The sequence below is a fragment of the Ruditapes philippinarum genome, unplaced genomic scaffold, assembly GCF_026571515.1.
Source record: "Ruditapes philippinarum isolate M1 unplaced genomic scaffold, ASM2657151v2 ctg4250_1_1_1_1, whole genome shotgun sequence".
Lineage (NCBI taxonomy): Eukaryota > Metazoa > Mollusca > Bivalvia > Venerida > Veneridae > Ruditapes > Ruditapes philippinarum.
In genome coordinates this window covers 71,304-80,299 of record NW_026855245.1, presented here as the reverse complement: position 1 = coordinate 80,299, position 8,996 = coordinate 71,304, and positions in this window count along the sequence as shown.

Here is an 8,996-nt window from a genome sequence, read left to right as displayed (position 1 = left end):
AACCGGACCTCAGAAACAATCATCAACTGACACAAAAAGAAAATGATCCTTGCTAAATATCCTGTCAAAACATGCTAAGTGCACACCACTTAAGGGGGGGGGGGGGGGGGGAGAGGGGGATGGTTATTAAAATAGTCATAAAAGGGAATGCTGTTTCACCTCCGCATGATATGGCAAAGGGCCATATAGTTTACCTAATGTCCACTGTTTGGGGGGTCGGTGGCTTATTGGGTCAGGTTTTGTGTTCGGCTCATAACTTGTTAGCCATTTGGGACTTGCAAATATATTGGCATAAAGATTAATCAAAATAAAGACAATTTGCAATCATAGCAGCTCAAAGGTCAACAAGTGGACACTAAACTGCTATCTTCTAGGTATAGTGGAAATCATGTCAGCTCAACTTTGTAGCATTAGGATTCCGGAATAAATTGCATTTATTTAATGGTCATCATACAGAGAGGATGTGTAGCATGCAAGAACCACATGGCAAGCTCAAATGTCTAGGTCACAGTGGACACTTATTCCTAATATTGATATGTGGAAGGAAATATTTTTGGCTGGCTCATAACTTTGTTATGCATGGTGGGATTTCAAAATAAATTGAATGATCACCATATTAAGGAACATGTTACATTCAAGAGCTGCACTGCCTGCTCAAAAGTCATGGTCACAGTGGGCAATATATATGCTTAGTACCTGTTCCCTGCTAGCACCAGAGGTGTAAGTATGCCATAAACAGTGAGTAGTACAATTGGCCATCATGAAATACTATAACATTTATACAAAACAAATTCCAAAAACCTCAACTACAGTCTGTGTCCATTGTCTCTTAGCAGGGCCATCTGTGTCATATGGACACATTTGTAGTATTTTATCTAGATCACAGATCTATCATTAAATATCTTGACCTGGACTAGAGTGTAATGTTGTGAAACAATGATCTTGGTCATGCAAAGTTTACAGTTATGTCTTAAAATATCTTTAGATACTTAAATATATTTATTTTGTATTATTTTGTATTGCCCCCGAAGGGTGGCATACAATAATTGCACCATCCGTCCGTCTGGTTAACTTATTTTGGCAAGTTGGCTTTTTCTCAATTTTTAGAGACAGAATGACTTGACACTTTATATACAACTTCATAACATTATTGGATTCATCATGTACTTGATCTCTGTAGGATTTTGGGCCAGTAGGTCAAAGGTCAAAGTCACTGTGACCTATAATATGAAAATCATTTTTGTATAACTAAAGTTTCTTGTTACCCACAGTCTTCAAACTTCATAGGATGATTGGTTAAAGTCTGTAGATGATCCCTCTGCTTTGGGATCAGTATGTCAAAGGTCATTGGGTCAAAGGTCATTGTGACCTTTAATATAAAAATCATCTCTTTATGATAACTAGAGTTCCTTTTTACCCACACTCTTTAAACTTCATAACATTATTGGATTCATCAAATACTTGATCTCTGTGTAATTTTGGGCCAGTAGGTCCAAAGTCAAAGTCACTGTGACCTATAATATGAAAATCATTACTATATGATAACTAGAGTTATATTTACCCACAGTCTTCAAACTTCATAGGATGATTGGTTAAAGTCAGAAGATGATTCCTAATTCTTTTGGGGTCAGTAGGTCAAAGGTCAAGGTCTATGTGGCCTTTATTATGATAATCATCTCTTTATGATAACTATAGTTCCTTTTTTATTCACATTCTTCAAACTTCATTGGATGTGAGATGGTCCCTATTGCTTTTGGGATCAGTAGGTCAAAGGTCAAGGTCACTGTGACTTTTAATATAAAAGTCATCTCTTTATGATAACTAGAGTTCCTTTTTACCCACACTCTTGAAACTTGATAGGATGAGTTGTCAAAGCCAAGATATGACCCCTATTGCTTTTTAAATATGAATTAAATAGTTAAATATGCTTTATAGCTGATGTTGACACTTCATACAACTTTATAATATTATTGATATATAATATTATGTATTAACTACTTCATCTCTGCAGGATATTGGGTCAGTAAATAAATGGTCAAGGTCACCATGTCCGTAAATGTGAAACATATCTCTGGAGTATAACCAGACTTACTTTAATTCACATTCTTCAAACTTTATATGATGTTGAGTTTTATTGAGAAAATAACTCAGAATTGTTATTTTGGTCCTAAGGTCACAGGTCAAGTGTACAGAATCACAAATTCTGAAAACCTTTGCCTATTACCAGGTAATTTGGAAATACTAGTTGTTTTTTTTTCCTAAAAAGAGCTCATTTTTTTACTTGCATATTTTAATAGTATTCAGCAGATAATTTTTATAATTTCATGCTTTCGGGGGCATTTGTGTTTTTCAAACGTGGATTCATGTTTATAAGTAAATGGATTTCTATGTAAGTTTTGATAGAATCATTATTTCCAGTTCGGTTGAAGAGTGCAAGGCTGTACAATGACAATTATGAGTTTGATGACTCAGACAGAGACCCTGATTACAATGATGGTAAGCATGTCTTTTGTTTGCATTTATGAAGATTAAGCATGAACAAAATCTGAGCACTCTGAAAACCCAAACAAGTTGCAACATCTATCATTTATTTTTTTGTCTGAATGTTTTTCCTGTGTTTTGAAATTATTTGAAATTAGGTTAGGCATGTGGTGACATTAACCACAACATAGCAAACACAAGCACTTTTTGTGTACTGGATACTTGTAATTTCTTGCACATAGAGACACACCTTATTTTCAAATAAGATTTTGACATTGAATTTTTAGTTTAAGGTTTTTGTTAAGTGTATTTATCTAAATATGAAGAAGAATTTTTCTTATACCTCATACTTTACTATTCAGTTTTTTTTTTATTAAATAGGTCCAACAGATTCTAGTGATTCTGATGGGGAACCAGTAGCAAAGCGCAAAAGTAAGTTTTTAGAATGTCTTTTTAAGCATGAAGTCATGTATAAACTGTTTATCTTGTAAAAATGCAATGCATTTCATATACATGGTCTTAGAGATTTGCTAGATTGAGTTCTTGCTTTATTTATGATATAATTGTAATGCGAATTAATCAAATTGAATTTCCTTTGCCGCAAGAATCTCTAGAGCAACTAATCCGCACCCGTCCAATCTGTCTGTGAAAAACAGGTGTGTTAAGCTAATAACATTTGCATGAAGATTCCATTTTACTTGGCAAAATAGCATATCAAGACAGCAGCTCAATGAAAGACGACCCCCCTTTCCAAAGTCAAGTCAACTTGCAGCTTAGCTGTAATCGTTGTGTAATCAAGATGTGTGCGTGAAAGAACCTCCTGGAAGGTCTCACTTACATCTAATATGTTAATATGAATTGTAAATGTAAAATTTGTGCTGTAGAATCCTATGCGTGAAAGGATTTTCTAATTGGCACAAGTTTGCATATTGAGACCATTCATCGCTATATACCAACCCCATCAGTTTCGCCAGCTTAACGTTATTAGTTAGCCAAATCGTGCAGGGCTGTACTTATTTAAATTGCCATGAAAGGATTTTAAAATATTTGCCACAGTTTTGCATATCAAAAAAATTGTCGATAAAAAACCATGCCACGCTGGCAGCATAAATGTCATTCTGTTTTATTATCAAAGCTCCTCAGGCAGCTAACGGCATTGATCAAGTGCTTTGTTAACATCCTACATGCGTTTATAAACAATAATTTTGCCTTGAATCATAGTCTTAAACACTGATGAAAAACAGTTATTTTGTTCTCAGAAAACGACAAAAGAAAAAAGCCATTGAGAAAAAGATCTAAAGCCGTGGGGAATCATAAGAGAAAAGAAAACCTCCTACAAAAGCAAAACATAAATAGAAAATTAACAAATAAATTGTTGAAAGAATGAATTCACATGTTAAGTACCAGGGTCAATGCCCAAGCAATTAATAAACGGAAAAGTCATTACATTCAGTTCATATCTCGAAATGAACTTCCGGCCCTTGTATCTAAAGTGGGAACATGTATACACCTTTTAAACACAAATGATAGTGATTTAATATTTAAAGTTATAAGATATAATGACATCCAGTATTTAACATCTCACAACTACATTATAGCACATTTTTTTCTTATTTTATAACCAATTCATTGACATAAAGAACAATTGAACTATTATTTTTTTTAACCAAAGTATTTTGCAATATATTATATATCGTATGAACTATTGTTCTGATATCTTATTGCACACAAAGGAACTAACTCTCGCTCCATGTCGACCCCGGCTATCCAGATTACTGGTAAAATTTCGTGCAGTAAAATATTTTGTACATAACTTTTTTTTTTTTGTGGATACTTCATATAATATGTTCTCCATCATTAAACACATCATATTGATTACATAAAAGACATAATATCATTGACTATAATAGTAGACGAATATCATAAATATAAAATTGGATACTATTAAATATAATCACTTATTATCCACGCCAAAGGCGAGGGAATATTAGTTTTGGCTGATGCCGGACCTTACCGATCGACAATAGAAAGATAGATAGTTTAGATACATATTGCAGATATAAGATACAATACTAGAGGATGATGACACAGAGTTAATACGTCAAATATTGAACATATAGCCTATTATATTTACATAGTTAAACTATATAATATATATACAATTAACTGAATTATTAAAGTACATATCGATAGCATATAAGACAATTTGAGATCATACAGAATATAATAATTCTAGTAATACTTATTGAAGAGAAATGTTATCATGGTCTAGTAATTCCACAGGGCAAAATTAAAATGGGGAAAAAAAAAAAAAAAAAAAAAAAAAAAAAAAAAACAAAAAAAAAAAAAAAAAAAAAATAAAAAAAAACACAAAAAAAAAAAAAAACTCGCTTTGCTGGTTTTGGGTCCTCGTCAAAAAAAAAAAAAAATAACAATATAAAAAAAAAAAAAAACACAAACAACAAAAAGAAAAGAAAAAAAAAACAAAAAAAAAAAAAAAAAAAATAATTCCTGTGCTCCCCATAGGCCACGCTTTCGTTCACATACTTAATAGGCGCTAAAAAAAAAAAAAAAAAAAAAAAACAACAAAAAAACGATTACCCGCGTGCAGCTCTGCTTCCCCCATTCCTGTTCGTCACAGCTTGTCCATCCTAATACCTCACAAAACACTCTCTCTCTGATCCGGTCTGTGCTCGCACCTAGCTCTTATCTACTGAGCAAATTATTGTAGTCCAATGGTCATGTCACTCGAGACAGATTAAATTTAGGAAAAAGTTTCTGTTCAATAGCCTTAAGTTACGGAATGAGATATTGTTACCAAATTTGGTTCATAGGTAAGTCTTGTTGAATTTTACTATAATTAGCTATAACTTTGTTATTAACGAATGGATGGATTGTCTTCATACTTGGACATAGCAACTCTTTGGATAAGACCTTCAAGTGGACCAGACTGAACTTGACATTCGCTCATAAATGACCTTTACCTCCATGGTCAAATTAATGTATTTTGCTGTAATTGGCTATAAGTTTGTAATTAACAAATGGATAGTCTTCATACATGTACAACAACAATCTACTTGCAAAAAACAGCCTCTAAGGAGACTAAACTGAACCTGACCTTGATCTTTAAGTTACCTTGAACTTCATACCTTGTTTTTGAAATCATGACCCAGGGTTAAAATTGGCCCTGCCCAGGGCATAACTGGATTTTTCATTATTTTACATAACCATTAATTTTGTAAGAAACCACAAAGGCTAGAGGTTAGATATTTTGATTAGTTTTGCAGTATGTATACAGAGTTATATTCATTTCTGTACTATTTTTTGGCAGCACCTTACTGGTGTTAGTGTCACACTGTAACACTGGATTTCAACAAAACTTTATAGGAACCATCAAAGAGCTATTTTGCTTGAGATTGGTCAGTTATGTTGGATGTTTTATATCATAATAAGTAAAGATAATAAATTGTCTTCATCATTACATGAGGTACATACTACAAAGAAACTTCCTTGAAGTAATTTGCATCATGTGGCGGGGGATATAAATTCAACGAATTTGCTTGTTTCTTCAGGGATTTACTTCAAACTTCAAATGTATGTTCCTTATCATCTGACAAGATTCATATTCCTAGCACCCATATGTTTAGAATTATCCCCTCTGTTAATTTAGAATTTTCTTTGAAAATTAATATATATTACTACAACTTCTTTATTTTTTCATGCATTTACTTCAAATTTCAAATGTATGTTTCTTATCATCATCCACATCATATGTGACAAGAGTCATTACTCTAGCGCCCATATTTCCAGAATAATCTCCCTTTTAAACTTTAATTTTTCTTAGAAATTTGTTGTTTTTTTGTTACACCAAACTTTGTCAGGATGTGTATATAAATGACATACAGATCAAAGTTTGAATTATGGTCATCTTGGGTCAAAAGTAGGTCACTAGGTCAAGTCAAATGAAAACCTTGTTAACACTATAGGTCACACTTTTCACATAGTGTTCATCAAACTTTGTCAGAATGTTTATCTCAGTAATATACTGGTCAAGTTTTATCATGGGTCATCTCCTGTCTTAAACGAGGTCACTAGGTCAACACAGTCTTATTAACACTCTAGAAGCCACAATTTTGATTTGAAATTCCTCAGCCATACTCAAAATGTTTATCTTGATGATGTACACTTCAAGTTTGTTTCAGATTTTATCATAATGGTATGTTTAGAATAATTTGAATAATCAGGCTCATGTGAGCGATTAAAGGCCATCATGGCCCTCTTTTTACCAAAACACATTTATCACTTTCAATGAAAAAATCTGAGTTGAATTTGGAATAAAACTAAAAACTTGACTGGCTTATTTATTATTTGTTGAGGAAAGATATGCTGTAATCACTTATTGTTCTACCAAGAAACATGAAAAATTTGTTTAGTGTTGTTATACCAGAACCAAACCTCTCTGCAATGTTAATATCGAACCTGACTGTAATATTGGCATGGATTGAACCAATCTAGGTTGGTTTTCACCTGACTGCATTGCCTGCTATTAAACTGGAATAAGCTAAAAGGCGTTGCCATGCCTTTGTTTGAATTTAGCCTCTTTGTTGGTTGTTTTATCAATAATGCAACCTGTCTGCGAATTTAACAGGTTGGTAGATCTGTATGCGGTCCTAATAATGTCCTCGGAATGCCTCTCAGTCACTCCTGTCAATTTATTTTAATTAATGTATTCATTGGAACCACGATTGCATTTATCTCCTGTCCACTGTTTGTTTTAATCTCTTGTCCCCTGATTGTATTTATCTCTTGTCCTCAGTAGAATTTATCTCCCGTCCCCTGATTTTATTTATCTCTTGTCCCCTGTTGCTTTTATCTCGTGTCCCCAGTAGCATTTATCTCCTGTCCCCTGATTGTGTTATCTCTTGTCCACGGTTGCATTTATCTCTTGTCCCCTAATTGTTTATCTCTTGTCCCAATGAAATTTAATATATTTACCCAAGCAGCCGTCTGTGGTATAAGGGAGGTAAATTATGAACAAATTGCAAAGAGAGTACGTATTTAAAGCAGTAGAAATGAATGTCTCAAGATTTCCGGATCCTGTGTACCGTCCCCATTTTACGTTCTAAAACGTCTAGAGAGAGAGAGAGAGAGAGAGGGGGAGAGAGAGAGAGAGAGGGAGTGCCGCTCAATCTGGTGCTAGAGGCCATGAGGAATGCTGCACTTTTTCATTATCCTTCATGTAAGACTCAATCAAAGCGATTCTGCAATTCTCATGTTATTTTGTTTATTTTAATGCTTCAGGATCAAATGTTTCAAGATATTGATACAAATCTTAGGTAATTCTCTGTATATACAGTATCAAGTGATTTCACAATTGAGCAGGTTATAATGACGAACCTTATCTAACAGGGATCGATAAAGACGGTAGAAGCCTCAAAAGACTTGTGAATTGTTAGCCAGCGACAGTTCAATAAAATTAGGCCACATCCCTGATTCGCACTTTAACATCTCAATAGGGCCCGCATAGAATCTGTCTACCATGGTATTGCATTGCGTTTCCGTTCGAGTGGAATTCAAAGTACGTTTGATGAACTATATGTACTTTTTTGCAGAAAAAAAAAAACAAAAAATGTCACCATTATTTTGGTAGGAAAAATACCTGTTTCCTTGGCGTAACGCTTTTATTTCCATATATGTTTCCGTTTACTCTCTCTGTCACTTTGATTTAGCGTAAATCAGTTACCTCTTATCTTATATAACAATGCAAATACAAATATAGGAATGACACTCTTTATTTAGCATTAATTATAAACATATTAAAAACGAGCAATATTTTATACATGGAAATTGCAAAGTATCAAACATCAACTTCCTGTAATTATATTATAAGAAAATGTATGAGATGTGTCAACCTAAAAACTAATGTGTCACTTAACCAGATAAAAGAAAAAAAAGAAAAATCGCACATTTTCTAAAATGTAATTAGGCGTCAAGGTGGGAATAGGATCTACGTGTTTTCTCGAGTAAAAAGAGCGAGCAAACAAGTCTATGAATACCAGATATTGACGAATATATCGAAAAATTCATGAACAAAACTTAAAAAAAACCTAAAGTGGAACATACATATGCAGTAATTATATCAGAAACGAGAATTATTTTATTCATTTCAGGTTAAAATGTTTCTTCAGTTTGTGATCCAACAGATTGCTTTTATTATTATTGCGTTCAAATTTTGATATTTTGATGCCTACTATTAGGCCACGGTTACCACTACAGTGACGTTTAACATAAAAAGAGACATCTCAATGTGTATATATAAATATAAGAGAATAAAAATTACTTTAAGACTATACGACGATTTCGGGTTGACTTCACATTTATTATGCTTAAATGTATGTATGTTGCCAAACAAATGTAGTTTTCAGATATAGTCATCGCAAAACAAAGTTGACATTAGTAAAAGTAAAACGAAAGACTCATTAGTTTTGCACAAATTAATCTTTGACATCAAATGT